This window comes from Kogia breviceps, chromosome 10 (assembly GCF_026419965.1).
Source record: "Kogia breviceps isolate mKogBre1 chromosome 10, mKogBre1 haplotype 1, whole genome shotgun sequence".
NCBI lineage: Eukaryota > Metazoa > Chordata > Mammalia > Artiodactyla > Physeteridae > Kogia > Kogia breviceps.
In genome coordinates this window covers 20,903,269-20,918,771 of record NC_081319.1, presented here as the reverse complement: position 1 = coordinate 20,918,771, position 15,503 = coordinate 20,903,269, and the positions used below count along the sequence as shown (strand labels likewise).

At 41.9% G+C, this 15,503-nt stretch overlaps 1 protein-coding gene across 32 annotated transcripts in view; it reads left to right on the top strand.

Moving 5' to 3' along the window:
• MITF (melanocyte inducing transcription factor) overlaps window positions 1-15,503 on the top strand; it is a 226,937-nt gene that overhangs the window by 21,435 nt on the left and 189,999 nt on the right. The window contains exon 1 of one of the 32 annotated variants that reach the window (XM_067043662.1): window positions 1,307-1,491. The exons of the other annotated variants lie outside the window; for them this stretch is intronic. The gene's annotated coding sequence lies outside the window, so the exon portion shown is untranslated. Of the gene's footprint in view, window positions 1-1,306; window positions 1,492-15,503 lie in introns of those variants that run through there. 32 annotated transcript variants of the gene reach the window in all.

Here is a 15,503-nt window from a genome sequence, read left to right as displayed (position 1 = left end):
TTGCAAAGTATTGAGTTAAATATTTTCAATAATAGGATATAATGATCTAATAGAGAGGGAGAAGGTATAAAAATACTAGTTGGTGGCTTTAACGATGAGCCGTATATATACTCAGTGGGTTCCAGCAGTGATAGGTTGGACATTCACTGAATGAATGTAAAGGCATTCTTACTTTTTAGTAGTGGGAAAGGAGAAAGACCAACGCTAAAAAAAACCACAAAAAACACTTAATTCTTATGCATACTAAGAAAAATGTAAACCATTTGAGTTTTCAATGCTTCTGCTCCCGATTTCCTACCTCCCATGCATCTTTAACTGCCACGAGAAAAGTTGGAGATTTCCATGAGATATTATCAATAGGGACTCCTGGGCTGCGTCTTGTCGGGAAGCCCTTAGTCTTTCAATGATCTGTTTTTTGTAGAGCATCAGGTCATCCTCTGCAACACCATCAGAGAGCCAGGGATTTCCTGAGCGAATGAATGAGGTGGGTCTGATTTTGTGAAGAGTTTTGGTCAGCATTAGTCGTTATGAAACTATGTGCGTGCTGTCCTGGTTTATCTCTCTAGACATCTCCCCATGGCAGAAGATGGAATCCTCGTCTCTCCATGTCTCGGGGCATCTAAAGATGTTAGAGGTTCGTTGGTCTATTTCTTGCTAGGGCGTGTTCAGTAGATACTGGTCTTCTCTGAGGGAATATTGTCTAGTTGAGTGTTTGGTAACCAGTACCATTATTTCTTGGGGTTGGGAGGTCTAAACTGGAGATACTGGGTGCTAACTGTCCTCTACCTTGCCAGATATCTTCAGTCATACTGGTAAAAAACTTCTGAGCTAAATACCTTTTCTTTCCTAGAGAGGTTACAACCAAGAAATTGTTTTAATTTCAGACTAGAGAGTGTAAACTGTGTCTGTGGCTGCTGTTAAAAGTTTCCTAACAGCCTGGTTGTTTTCAAAGGATGTCCAAGTCAAATATATCACTTATGGGAAAAATGTTCTTTTCCAGTTATCTTCATGATCAATGTATGACATTTTGGGTGTTTGGAGAGTGTGTGGAAGGGGAATCGGGGAAATCTGTGGTAATACTTCTGGAAGGATTATTGATCTCTAGTCCTCCTGTGTGTGATTTTCAATTTATTTGCTCTCATTATTAACTGAATGTGTAGATAAGGAGGTAGTTTTGAACGGGAGCCAAGTAACCTGTTGATGTAAGTCTTTTTTACCTTTTAGGATTCCCATTGTTAGCACCTCCCTCTTTGCTGGCTGGATTCTCTTGTCATTTTAAGTAGGCAGCAATTACTGGTTTGTTCGAGAAGCTGTCTCCTGCTGCCAAGAATCCTATTAATTATCACTCCATCTCTCATTTAGTCTTCTGGTGTTGAGAGAAGGTGCATGTAAGCGTGTGGCAGAGCAGCTACAATCGCCTCTTTGTAATCATCTCCTTCCTGAGACAGTTCAGTGGACTCAATGTTCAGCCAAAGGGCTGAGGCAGCCATGGTGAGTCTTTTCAACTCTTCTGTAGGTTGTTTGGTCAGTCAGGTTTGGTGTGGTTTTCTTCTCCCTCTGACTCTGACATGAGTAAAAGGTAATGGTTGGCATTTATATTGGGAGTTCAGACCTGTTCCAGGTCCATCTGTGAACTCGGATGGGACACCTTGAAATTACTGCAGTGGTTTTTTCACGAGCTGTTTTCTCTCTCTGGGGAAAAGGAGACCATGGAATTGACTCTGTCTTCAAAAAGGTAATGCAAGTAATAACCAAAGTAACTCAGTTTTTACAGGTTCTCGTATAGCATATGTTTGTTTGAAGAGTGACAATCTTTGTATAATATTGAATCTTTGGTTCTTGTCATTTACAGATGGTTAGAATGCTTTCTGTCTGTTTTCAGAACTGTTTACTTCACTTATTTCAGTGATATTCTTATTTTCAGACGTTCCACTGGATCGTTTGATTAGGTTTGGGGTGCTTATCCTTCCTTTTCCACTTTTTCTGTTTTTTTTTTTTGGCAGTGTTGGTGTTTGAAGCTGTTGAAGTGATTCACTGCAAAGTGAATTAATTTTCCACGTCTTCAGATGTGTTTTCCAGTTGCCCCCAAGTTTATTTTCCCCCCTCTCATATGATTCTGCATTTGTAGTTCTGTCATTCTTGCTGGATCCAGTATAAATGCTGATGTCACTGAATTTCTTAAATTACAGCTGGTGGGGATTAACAGAAATTGTAAGAGAATACCACTTCCTCATTTTGCTGTTTTCTTGACTAATTATTGTCCTTTCAAGTTCTGTAGGAAGATGGGGGTTTGGAAGTAAGTTCTCTGTCTTGAAGTTAAAACAGCACTTTTCTGTTAATGTTATTCTTCAAAAATAATTTGGTTTTTACGATGCTACCCTAATGTGCTCTTTAATAACCTCGGATATACTTTTCTCACTTAGGATTTTGCACATGGAGTTGTCTTCTATCCTGGGTGAAGGGTTTTGAATACTTACTTCCCTTAAGTTTCCTTATATAGACTATTTTTACTCAACAGCCCTTTGCCCGCTCCAGATTGTTAATGGTAGTAGGTGAAGGGTTGTGATTCATTTACATTTTTCTCCAGAGCCTTTTGTTCTTTAAGGAATGCCTACCTCTGTCCCCATTGTTTTCTTATTTAGAATCTGAACGTTCTTGGTGGGTGTTCTGGCTGCTTGACACCTTCAAAGATTAATTTTTCTGGATTTCCAGTGCTTGTTCTAGCAGTTGGAGTCTCGGGTCCAGACTTTCTTGTCACTCTCTCTGTGGCTGCCTGAACCGCGTCTGGGAGTTCTCTGGACTCTCTGGGTGGGACATTGGAGGCCACCTGGAAGTGTGCATAAATGGCGGCAGAGCTCTGCAGGCGGCGGTATTGATTGAATTGCAGTCCATGGAAACAGAAATAGAAAGGGTTCAGCATTTGCACTTTCCTCTGGTGGTGTTTTTGCTTATTTTGTGTATTTGGAAAAGGCAGCCGTATGCAAACTGCTGACTTACTATTTTCCCTGGAATGGAAACCATTTGGATTATTTCAATGAGTTTTAGCTAAGATTTGTTTGTTCACAGTATTAGTTTTGTTTTCTGGTGTCCTCTTCAGAATAAGGCCAGAGTGTGTCTTTTTACTCTATGGAAATAAGTGTTCCTTGGTGCCTCGGGATTTTGCAGACCATGAATTTGAAAAAATCATGTGTTTACTCCAGAGTCAAAATGGAAAGTCCTTAGTGAAAATTATAGGTACATAAATATATCTTTTGGGGTCACTTTCTTTGAAAAAATATTTTTTTTGGCTACATTATTTAAGATTTCAGAGTAGTCCCTTTTCCTGGTAACTTTTCCCACAAATTATTTTTTCTCATTAAAAAAAATTATTTATTTTACTTCTGGCTGCACTGGGTCTTTGTTGCCGCCCCGGGCTTTTCTCTAGTTGAGGCGAGCAGGGGCCACTCTTCGCCGCGGTGCTCAGACTTCTCTCATTGCGGTGGCCTCTCCCGTTGCGGAGCACGGGCTCCAGACGCGCAGGCTCAGCAGCTGTGGCGCACGGGCTTAGTTGCTCCGCGGCATGTGGGATCTTCCCGGACCAGGGCTCGAACCCACATCCCCTGCATTGGCAGGCGGACTCCCAACCCCTGCGCCACCACGGAAGCCCTTATTCTAATTTTTGAAGAGAAAAAGGTGAAACTGAAGAATTGCAGACCAAAAGCATATGTACTCCACTATTTGATGTAAGATGGTGACTGGTTCTTTTCTGTTGTCTTTGAGGATACAGTGGATTTAGTTTAACTTTTAGTGGTAAGATTCGGATTAGGTTTAAAAATAGAATTTCCTTGCTGTAAGAACTATTAAGCACTCATTTGAGTTCCCCAGTATAAAGATGATTGTTCAACCTGTGGAAAATGTGAACTATAGGGTCTCTACAAGCTCTCGCTAACACTTCCTTCTAACATTGTGGTAAGTTCTTTGATGATAAGATTTCGGAACGGTATAGCTATCTGAAAAAAATTTCAAGTATCACTGCGGAGTTATAGGTTAAACGTGAGTTCTTAAAAGTTTGGATAAATAGAATGGGGGGAGAAAGAATAGTTATGAATTGGTTGACTTGTTTGGAATTAGGTATTTATTTATTTATTTTATTTTATTTTTGCGGTACGTGGGCCTCTCACTGTCGTGGCCTCTCCCGCTGCGGAGCACAGGCTCCGGACGCGCAGGCTCAGCGGCCATGGCTCACGGGCCCAGCCGCTCCGCGGCATGTGGGATCTTCCCGGACCGGGGCACGAACCCGTGTCCCCTGCATCGGCAGGCGGACTCTCAACCACTGCGCCACCAGGGAAGCCCTAGGTATTTTTTTAAAAAGATTTTTATATTTTTCTGGGCAATGTCACTACATATAATAAAATGGGAGTTTTTTTTTTTTTTTTTTTTTTTTTTTGCGGTATGCGGGCCTCTCACTGTTGTGGCCTCTCCCATTGCGGAGCACAGGCTCCGGACGCGCAGGCCTAGCGGCCATGGCTCACGGGCTTAGTTGCTCCACGGCATGTGGGATCTTCCCGGACCAGGGCACGAACCCGTGTCTCCTGCATCTGCAGGCGGATTCTCAACCACTGCGCCACCAGGGAAGCCCCAAAATGGGAGTTTTATAGTGGGGAGGTGGGAGTTGGAGACATTATGAGGTAGTAGTAGGAGCTATGGATTAGGCATCGAGGAAACGGAATTTCACTCGGTTGATGACCATGACTATTTTTGTTCATCATTTTGTCTCAGCAGATGGCACCATGCAGGACCTACCACTCACTCAGTAAACGTTGAATGAATGCACGTATTGGCCAGCTGTGCCACTCACTAACCCTGTGACCCTCAGTTAACCATTTCTGAGGTCTCTCTCTCCTCTTATGTTCAGTGAAGGGGAAGGACTAGATCAAGGTGACTCTGTGCTAGTACTCTACCGCTTCCTCCCCCAGCTACACCACCGTAGATATTGTCTACAGTCATCTCCCTTTGTTCTGTAGACCCAGGAGGAGCCTTGGGCCCTTCTGAATTCATTGCTTCAGGCTTCCACGTCTCACCATGGACATTAGAGGCAAAACTTATTGCTATCTCAGAAGTTTCTTCCTTCTGAGGTCCCTTACCATGGTTCCTTGATTTTGGGTCCTTTTGGTTTTGATACCTCAGTCCCAATTACAAGTAGGCAATATTCTATGAAGTTTCTTGCTCAGCAGGTGTTCACAGTAGCAACAACAACAGGACACATCATTGTCCCTCCTTTCATTGATTTTTCTGGTAGATTTCACAGATAAATATAGAACTTAAAGAATGGGTCCAGACAATATTCCTCTAGCACAGTAAGAGATCAAGAAATGATTAGCTTACCAAAGTTATCCACTTTGATTTCCCAAAACCCACTTATCCATCAAGGAAGGGATTATTCAACACCTACTACATGCCAGACACTGTGCTAGTGATAAAATGACCAGTCCATAATACATGGGCTCTACCTTCTTGTAACTCACAGTGACATGAATGTGATGCTAGGTCTGTAACTATACCTTTAGGGACAAAAGATGGAGGGGTTGGTTCCTCTGAGGGGAGAAGGGAAGAGTAAAGTCTCATAGAAAAATAAAGTTTGAGTTCATTATCGAAAGGTGATTGCCAAGCAAATGAGAGGAGAGCCTTCGGGGTAGACGGGAGCCTTGGAAGTACAGCACAGTCTGGTGCCTTTGAGACAGTGTAAGCTCTTGAATGTGGCTGCAGCACCAGGGAGCATGGCCGGATTTAAGCAGAGGAATAGTACTCTGGCTGCCGAATGAAGAACAGGTTGGAAGATGGCCAGGGTCTAGTGTCACGGAGTTAGGAGGGTGCCAGCTTAATCGTCTTTGTGAGAAATGATGATACACATGCACTATTCAGCCCTGAAGGGAGGTTGGGATTGCAAGAGGATACAAGTCTTGGTTACAGATTTTAAGGGCAATGAGGCCAAAAGTAAGATTGTGTGCACACTGCTTACTGGTGGCAGTGGTGGTTGCTCATTCATTCATTCATCCGATCACTGGGTGCCTGTTTTGCATCATACACCTGGAAAGCACAATGATGAATACAACAGGTATGGTCCCTGCTCTCAAGAAGCCTATATTCTCATGGGAGACACAGTCAAGTATTCAGACAGTTACAGATTACTACGTAGTTATAAGTTACATGAGAAAAATTCTTTGTGTCCATTCGATCCACAGACAACCCCCTCCTTTTCTTGCAGCTAACTCATGTTCTGAGCAACATGCTCTCTGCTCCCTACAGGAAATTTTGAGGGGAAAGTTAGGTAAGCATCGCATTGTATATGCCTTGCATTGCACATGCTTAAACACACACTCCCTCTCATTCTCTCTCTCTCTCTCTCATTCTCTTTCTCTCTCTGGTTAAAGACATCTGTCTTCATTCCAGAGGTAGACAAACACCTAAAATAACGCATATGAGGGTTCCCATAGGCAAGTCTGCTGCAGGTAAAGTTCTGCATAGCTTCTGATGTTTTCTGAACTCTGATATTTTACATGCAGTAATGCTGGTTGTTTAGTTCCAGATCCAAGCAGAAAAGTCTTCGCTCTTGTGATCTTTTCACACATAATTGGATCTTGAAGGTGGCTTTGGTGGCTGGTTCAAATTGGCCTTCCTGTCTGTGTTCCAGGTTATAGCCAGTGTTTGGGATTCATGTGCAGGAAGAAGAATTTGTCTCCAGGCAGCAAGATTGGCAGGCATCAGATAAGTGGCTTATTTGAAAGAGATGTTTTGGTACAGAAATGACAGCAACAACAAATTCTTGCCCCCAATAGAACTCTTCTCCACATTCCCCATCTAACTCAGGATAACCTTTAGATTATGAGGAGTCAAAATTCAGCTGGATGGATCTGATAAGAATTCCGAGGAGGCCATTCTAGGTTCAAGCACTGTTCTTTGAAGATAAAGCATTCTGACTTATGACAATGGTAATCGCAGCTGGTTTAGGTGGGAAAGGGACTTTCCGCATTTTGCATGACTTGGAGAGGTGGTATATCGTTGGGACTCAGACTCTGGATTCAGACGCCCCTAGGTTTGAATCCCAGCTGCACTGATGAGCAGCTGTGTGTCTGGGCAAAATGCTAAAATTCTCAATTTCTTCACCTGTAAAATGTGGTAGCTGTTAAGCACGTTAAGCCCTTTTGTTAAACCTGCCTGGGTTTGACTCTCTACTCTACTAGTCTGTGACATTGCGCAACTTGTTCACCTTGTATCTTGCTTTCTTTGATAATAATAGTAATAGTAATAATAATAGTTCCTACCTCATGAGGATGGGGTAAGAATTAAATGAGATAAGGGTTTGGAATAGTACCCAGCACATAGTTAGTTTAGTACTCAGTGTACTTCACTTTGTTTTTCTTGTAGTCATTATATCGAGCTTTCTGAAATGTTCTATAATGCTGTAGATGACGTATTGTATTCTTTCTGATAATGAAACCTTCACAAAATGCATTCCTTGCTCTGTGCCTTTTTTCTTCTTTCTTAATTTTTTTTTTTTAAATACAATTTCTGGGTTTGGAGTAGCGTTGCCAGATAAACTACTGGATGTCCAGGTAAGTTTGAATTGCACACAAAGAATGATTTTTTAGTTATACTAGAAAATACATGCCTCGAATATTTCATGGGATGCTTATACTAAAAAAATTATTCTTTGATCATCTGAATTTACATTTACCTGGGCATTCTATATTTTTATTTGTTAGATCTGGCAATCCTAGTTTTGGGGTAATACTTACCCCTTTACCCTCTGTTTTTTTTTTTTTTTTTTTTTTTTTTTTTTTTAACTCATTGAGAGGTATGTGGATGCTTATGCAAACGCAGTGAATGAAATCCTTGGAGCATGAGCATAGAAATAGTTACACAACTTTGATGGCACATTTCCTAGTATCTCTAGTAAATATGTCTCCTCATTCATTGTGAGCAGTGAGACCATCACATTGAGATTATGTTGACACCTGAGTACTATGTAATGTGGAGTTGCTTGAAAATTCTGAAGTGCTCTAGTGTCATTTCTACCCAAAGTGAACTGGGTATTAATAATGACACATTAATGGGGAGGTGTGCATTCCAGAGAATCCTGAAAATCTCATCATCTTTGAAGGAAATTACCTCATTATTCTTAGAATTGCCTATCTAGGGATGGTCATACCCAGTGGCTGGCCTGTTTTTCCAAACTAGGAAAATAAACACATCAAGTGGTTAGGTTAATTACTTAGAGTGATTTCATTGTACTTAAAAACTTAAGTTAATTTTTAAGTAGGTTTGGTTTTTAAGCTGTTAGACTAGTTGTAGACGTTGAGAGAATTCAATCCAAGACTGAGATTCTTTCCATTCAACCAGTGTTTATTTAGAGTATCTCTTGGGTGTGCAGCGACTGCATAGAGGTAGAGAGGAATTGAAAGGATAGTTCTGGTCCCCCAAATCCTTAGTGTTAAGTGGAACAGTAGAGCAAGAAACCATTATGACACAAGACAAAATAAATAAAGTCAGGGTCTGAGGCCAGTAAAGCCAGGTCCCAGATGGCTGAATGTAGGAAGTGATTAAATCTGAAGAACAGATGGAGTAGGAATGGATTACACTGTATTACGAAGGGCTTCTTGGAGGGTCGTATTGGAGAGAATTTTTCAAAGATGAGAATGATTTCATTGGGGAAATGAAGTGTTCTAGGTGTAGTCTTAGCCTGAAGGTGGCCACATTTTGAAAAGAATACGTTATTTAGACCTGACAAAAATATACATAGCATCATCACTGGCTGTGACCTCTTCTCTCCTGTGTGACTGTTCATGGTCTAGAATTTCCAGATCAGGAACTTGACTTTATGTAGGAGGAGCTGGGCTCATTCCATGCTGGCTTCCTAAGTATTTTTTCATGCACCTGCTGTTGCTATGTGTGAGGCAGCCTGAGAGACCTGGGCAACCTTCAGAGACTCGTTAGTCACTTAAAACCCACTCAAAGTCACTCCATTGAGATGTGGGTTTTTCCTGAAATGAACATTTCCAGTCCTCTCTGATTTAAATCGGGCAAAATCAACAGCAGAAGAATTTAATGAGAGGCCTTTTGTGAGGTACTCTGACCATGGGAGGAATGTTTGCTTAAATGACTTGGAAGGCTAGCTTAACTCATTTCCTTTTAGGATGACACTTGTTTATTAGACTTGACCCAAGTCAGAGTTTCTAGCCTTAATAGTTTTGCATGGTCCCAAATGATTCTCCAGCTGTGTGCCATTAGCAAGTGGGGAGGTCTCTACAGATGGCATATAATACACAAACATCTGCTTCAGCTGTTGTAGGTTTAAGAGAAGAGCTATCCCCATCTTAGACTTAGCTATGGAAATGTGGAGCACTGGAAAGTAAGAGTTACCATTACAGTAATTGCTAGAATATTTTTCAACAGCATTTGGCTCCCGCATTTGGAACTTGTAGAGATCACCCCCAAATTCTCCAGGAAATGAATTAAAATGTAACAGGGAGTTCACATTGGTCAGCGGATAATAAGGCATGTCATGAGGAGCATTGGATTGAGTAGCATGTCCATTGCATGGGAGGGACCACTGATAGTGGGAATGGAAAACTCTAGTTTTCAATTTGTCTATATTTGTTGGGCTGTCAAGGTCTAAATTAGACTAGAAATTAGCAAGGCATTTAGAGGTCCCTGGTATTTCCTGTTTGTAAATTAGGACTAGCTTGTGTCTTTCAAGTTCAGGCAGTAGCTCTTTGTGGATGTTTTTGCTATTTCAGGTGCTGGTGGGGTGAGATAGAACCTGGATGCAAACCTTCATTGGGTTCTTAGACATGAAAGACCATAAACTGCTTATGTTAGTTTGGGTCTGTCTGAATGTTGTGGTTGTTGTTTTTTTCCTTGATGACTGGGCCAAATATTATGTAGTTTTAATAACTGCCCTTGGGTCCTACTGCCTTGTGTTTGGCTACTCTTAGTATCTTCCTTTATATATCTGTCATTAAGGTATCATTGAAGCTTGGTGTTTTATGTTTAAAATGATGCATGGAGGTTCAGCTGTGCCAGCCATTCAGGCTTCATAGCAAATGTGGGTTCATGCCAGTTTTTGAAATCTTGCCTCTTTTTTGGGATGTCCAATCTGAGCAAACCATCCCCTTCTACTTAAGCTGAAGGGCACACGGAAGCAATTCAGAAGTGATTTCTGCATCTGGACATGTAAGAGGCATCTTGTTGCTGATAAAAAAAATATTGGCTTGCTAGTTGCCTCTCTAACTGAGAGTCATGAAGCCTCAAATGGGATTGTTTTGACAAGTCTTCATGTCACTTCATTCCTTAGTTTACTGTCTTTCACCCAGAGTATCAGTGAATGCCAGTTCTGGAGTGGGCACATAGTGATGGTAGATGACACCCAGGCCCCAGGCTGTTTCCCAGGGGCTGCCAGACTCTGTCAGACATTTCACAGCTCTTAAATTCTCTGGATTTGAGCCACTTTTGAATTCCATCCATCAGTCCATATAACCAGTTATTCAACTTATATTTACGAGGTTTTACTGTGGACCAGGCATTCATCTAGGTTCGAAGAACAGAGCAGTGAACCAGATGGTTGAAAATCCTTGTATTCATGGAGCTTACATGGTGGGGAAGGAGAGAGTTGTAGAAATCAATATATAAATAAGTAAAATGTACAGTATTTTAAATGGCAATGCGTGCTCTAGAGAACATAAAGCATGGATAGGTTTGGGGTGACATGTAACTTAAAATTGAGTGGACAAGGAAGACCTCACTGAGAAAATGACATTGGAGGAAAAATCGGAAGGAGATGAGAGAGTGGATCATGCCCGTATTTGGGGGAAAGGCTCAGCAGACAGAGGGAAGGCTTAGGACATAGGCCCTGGGCAGGAGTGTGCCTGATTCAAGAGCAGCACAGTTACCACAGTGGCTGGGACAGGCTGAGCAAAGGGATAAGTGGTAGAAAAGGCATGAAAAGAAATGGGATCCAAGTGGAGGAAAACCCTGTAGGGGTTTGTACACACTTTGCCATTTACTCATGAAAAATGGAGAGCCTTTGCGGATTTCCAACTACGGGAGTAACATGATGTGATTAATTCAGGTGGCAGCCCAGTGTGGTGGGGAAAACAATGATCTAAGAACTTGGAGATCATTTAAGTCATGGTTTTGTCACCGGGTAGAGACATACTAGTTCAGCATTGTGAGTTTCAATTTTTTTCCACCTTGTAAAGCAAAGCTAGTGGAGTAGATAATTTTGAATGACCTTCCAGGGTTTGGTACGGCCTCTCTGCCTTCACTGATTGCCCCCCCACCGAATCTCAATGTGTTTGAGTATTTCATATTTGTGGCTGATGTCATTTCTGTATGTATTCAGAGCAGGACCTCAGGTGTATGAAATCTCATACTGCACTTGAATTTTTTGTAATTTTCTATAAACATCTCACACTGAAAACCTTGCAAACTATGAAGTAATTTTATGTATTGATGTTAAAGGTTGCTCACAGACTTATTGGTCTAGATCACAGATTATAAAGCTTTTGTCTTATAGCCTTAATACTAGTTTTTGATTATATGACATAGAGCTAATTTATCGATAGCTCACTACTACAGTGAGCTATCAATTGGGGTAGAGTGGTAAACAAGACACAGCTTGTGCCCTCAAGGAGTTGAGTAGGAGGAGACCAGTCTGGTTAAGAAGGTACCACACAAGGCAGTGTTCATGGCAGGAAAGAGGTCAGGAAGTCATGGCCAGCCTGAGGCCCGTGGTAGTGCTAGGCAGGTTAATCAGGTGAACTTTCACACCAGTATTCTTTAAGTATGTTTGCACCATTCATTTAGACCTAGTGCTGCTATGCAAGGTGTGAGGTGTCAGGAGGGAGGCAGCCTCTCTTCTACAGCCCGGAGCAATTTGGCTCTGCCCCAAACTTGCTTCACACTGTTTAGTACATTAAGGTCCTGCAATTAACCCTCTTTAGGAGGCAGTGTAGGGACCATCTTTTATTACTGGAGAATGTCCTTTGGGCATTTCAGTCCTCTCCCTTCCATCAGAATATTTCTTCTGCTTCTTTTGATGTTTCAGTGCCTCATACAGACTGGTGCCCCTGGGAGGTACACGGCTGGTCAGTTCCTGTATCTCCCTTGTGGAGAAGTATTGCCCTACCTTTGCCTTATCTCAGGCCTTCCATATGAGCTCTTTTGTCAGGAGTCACTTGGATCTCCAGTCATTTTACCCACTGACATAATGTACTCCTCATGTTCTATTAACTGACCTTGTCTCAGGCCCTAGAGATGTTGTAAGTTTCCAGGTTGATGATTCTGGACACAGCTTCCCAGGAGGTAGCAGGGCTGCCATTTGGCTAGACTGGCCCTTCCACTGAGTCTCTTGGCATGTTTTGGGGAGTGGGGTGCTGGAGGCACTGCTGCTAGTGGGAGTTACTATGGTTCCCGCTGCCACGACTCTGAGAAGAATGAGGCCAGTCCTTTAGCACCTAAGCTGTCCTTGTGGCAACACGTAGGAGGCCATTGACTGTGCCAGTGAACGCTGTTGGAGCTGGAGGGGAAACGGAGGCCTAGAAAGGTGAAGGACATTCCCAGGTTAGTGGTTGAGCTGGAAATAGAGCCAGGAGTTCTTGACTCCCGTGGCATTGCCTCCTTTTAATTCTTTTCTACCTTAGGCCTTTGCACACATTCTTTCTGCCATCTTGAACGCTTTCTGAGCACTCTTTTATCTACTATCTACTCCATCTTTCAGTCTCAACTTAAAGGTTGCTCCTTGCCCCCTCATCTGAATTAGCTTGCTGGGCTATTCTTTTATGGTTTCCTGATCTTTTCCTTCATACTAGTTACTTACATACTCAATTACTTATATAATTATCCTATATGCATCTGTGTCTTCACTATCTGTCTCCCAACTCCACGAAGTCAGAGAGTGTGGCTCTTTCCTTCATCGTCGTGTTCCCAGAGATTAGCCCACGGATAGACACTGTATAAATATTTGTTCATTAAATGAGTCCGTAAATGAAAGAATGATTAAAAGGCAGACTCTGCATTTTCTCTTGTCTATTCATATTAAACATCTGTGCCCATCCTGGCCAAGGGTAACAACTGTTACTGACTTTGTATATTATTGTGGATGCTGAAGATGTGATTTTTGTCTCCATGTGACTCTGTGGCCTTGTGGAATTCTATTAAAGTTGTCTCTGCAAAAACCAAAACCCAGAGACACACACCAATCAGCATTCTTTAGTTGGTGTGGGCCTGACATGTTAGGCTTTGATTTATCAATTTATTTTGCTGTAGTTGCATTTTTTATTTCTTAATACTGTTTCCAGAAATGAGCTTTAATTCTTTTTTACATCACACTCCTTTCTTTTTATGACAAATGAAGAAACAATTGCTTTTTCTTAACAAGATTCATAATGCCTTTTTGGAGAGATTTGTTTGGGTTTAAATAATGGGACTTTTAAGTGGATAGGAGTAGAAAACTGAGAGGTACTTTTTCTAGAAGAAAGAGTAAAGTTTCATGCTGTGTATGAAAAAGAAAAGCAACAACAATGGACTTTCTTTTTAAAACTAAATTGTCCTAAGTGTTCATATTGCACAGATGGTCTTTTCCCAAGCTGGGTTTAATCTATAGAGAAAGCATGCATTGTTCTGAAGTGTGCATTGTGGTTGCACTGGCTCCCAGCAGATTAGCTGAAAGGTATCTATGAATAGTCACACCCTAAATTACACGAACTGAATGGTTTTACAGAGGTGGAAAGTCTGATGCACACTGTTTCCCAGCCACTCATGCCTCAGGAACAGAATTGGGGAGGTAGGGAACGAAACCCACTGTTGCTCTTTATATTTTCCAATGTGGCACTTGGCTGTGTGACCCTGGGCAACTGACTTAACTTCTCTGAGCCACAGGCCCTCCATCTGTAAAGTGGAGATACAAGTACCACCTACTTCAGAGTTATTCGAGGATTTCATGAGGTAATGCATGGAAAGTTTCACAATGCCCAGCACATGATAAATGCCCTAGTGATGTTATTACTTGGGGGATAGTACAGTGGATAGGGTGGTAGTTTAAAGGTACATACTCTGGGGCTTCCCTGGTGGCGCAGTGGTTGAGAGTCCGCCTGCCGATGCAGGGGACACGGGTTCGTGCCCTGGTCCCGGAAGATCCCACATGCCGCGGAGCGGCTGGGCCCGTGAGCCACGGCCGCTGAGCCTGCGCGTCCGGAGCCTGTGCTCCGCAACGGGAGAGGCCGCAGCAGTGAGAGGCCCGCATACCGCAAAAAAAAAAAAGGTACATACTCTGGAGGTGCTGGCCTGGGGGTACATCCTGGATCTGCAGCTTATCCTCTGGACCATTTGACCTAGTAACTTGACCTTTCCATGTTGGAGTTTCCTCATATGTAAGATGAGCATAGTAATAATAACCTGCTATGTAGGGTTGTTGTGAAGATTAACTGAGTATCTGTCAAATCCTGGTACACGAAAAATGTTATGTGGATGTTTGCACTTGTGATTAAGAAGCCTGGGTTCTGCAGAGGGATGGTCTGGGATCATGAATCAGTTTCCATCATGTACCAGATGTGTGACCATGAAGAAATTGCTAACTTCTTTCAGCTTCAGTTTCTTCTTTTTGTAATACGGGGATGATTCTAGTTATAGTGCCAGGTTCTGTGAGAGTTCAGTGAGATAGTGCATGTGCGTAGTGCTTAGCGTAAGGCCTGGACCATGGAAAATACTCAGTTAAGTCATAGCTACAGCAGAGACTTTTGTTGTCATCGTTATTACCATCACTAGGATTGTTTCTGTTTAAAAAATTTTCCTGATAATATGTCTCCGTCTTATATAGGATGTATATTCTGAGATGGATTCCACAAACCCCCTTTGGAAATCAACATGATTAATGTGTGGAAATTGATGTTGAGGTCCGTTGTTACAGTTGGTATATTTATATAAATGGAGCTATTTCAGCAAATTGAAAATACTCAGTAAAAGCCTTATAATCATGCATTTACAATTTTCTGTGTTACAAAAGATCAAAGTTAGTCAGGGTCAATGTTAGGTGGACAGTTTTATATTCATGGAAAATGACTCATAGGAAACGTCAGGAACTAAACTTTCCAAAATAAAAAAATAAAAAGCCATCACATGAACCATGTTTAAATCAAGTCTGTGTCTATTTCATATCTTAACTGGCATTGTGTTCATGAAGTTTTGACATTGTTTGAATTTCTGCCGTTAAATCTCATTTAGGACTAACAACCATGCATCGTAACCACACATCACCAGAAACGGATAAGCACTGATTCCCGTGTTAGTAACATTTTCCACTTCAGTCATCTGGGTCACTGGGTCTACAATATCCATATTTAAACCTTTATGTTGTTTTGCAATATATCTTTAAGTGCAACTTCCTCTTTTTAAAAGGAGAAAAAAACCCAAGAATGTAGGGAAGCAACAACAGCGATTGTAATCCAGAGCTATAAATGGTGTTTGAG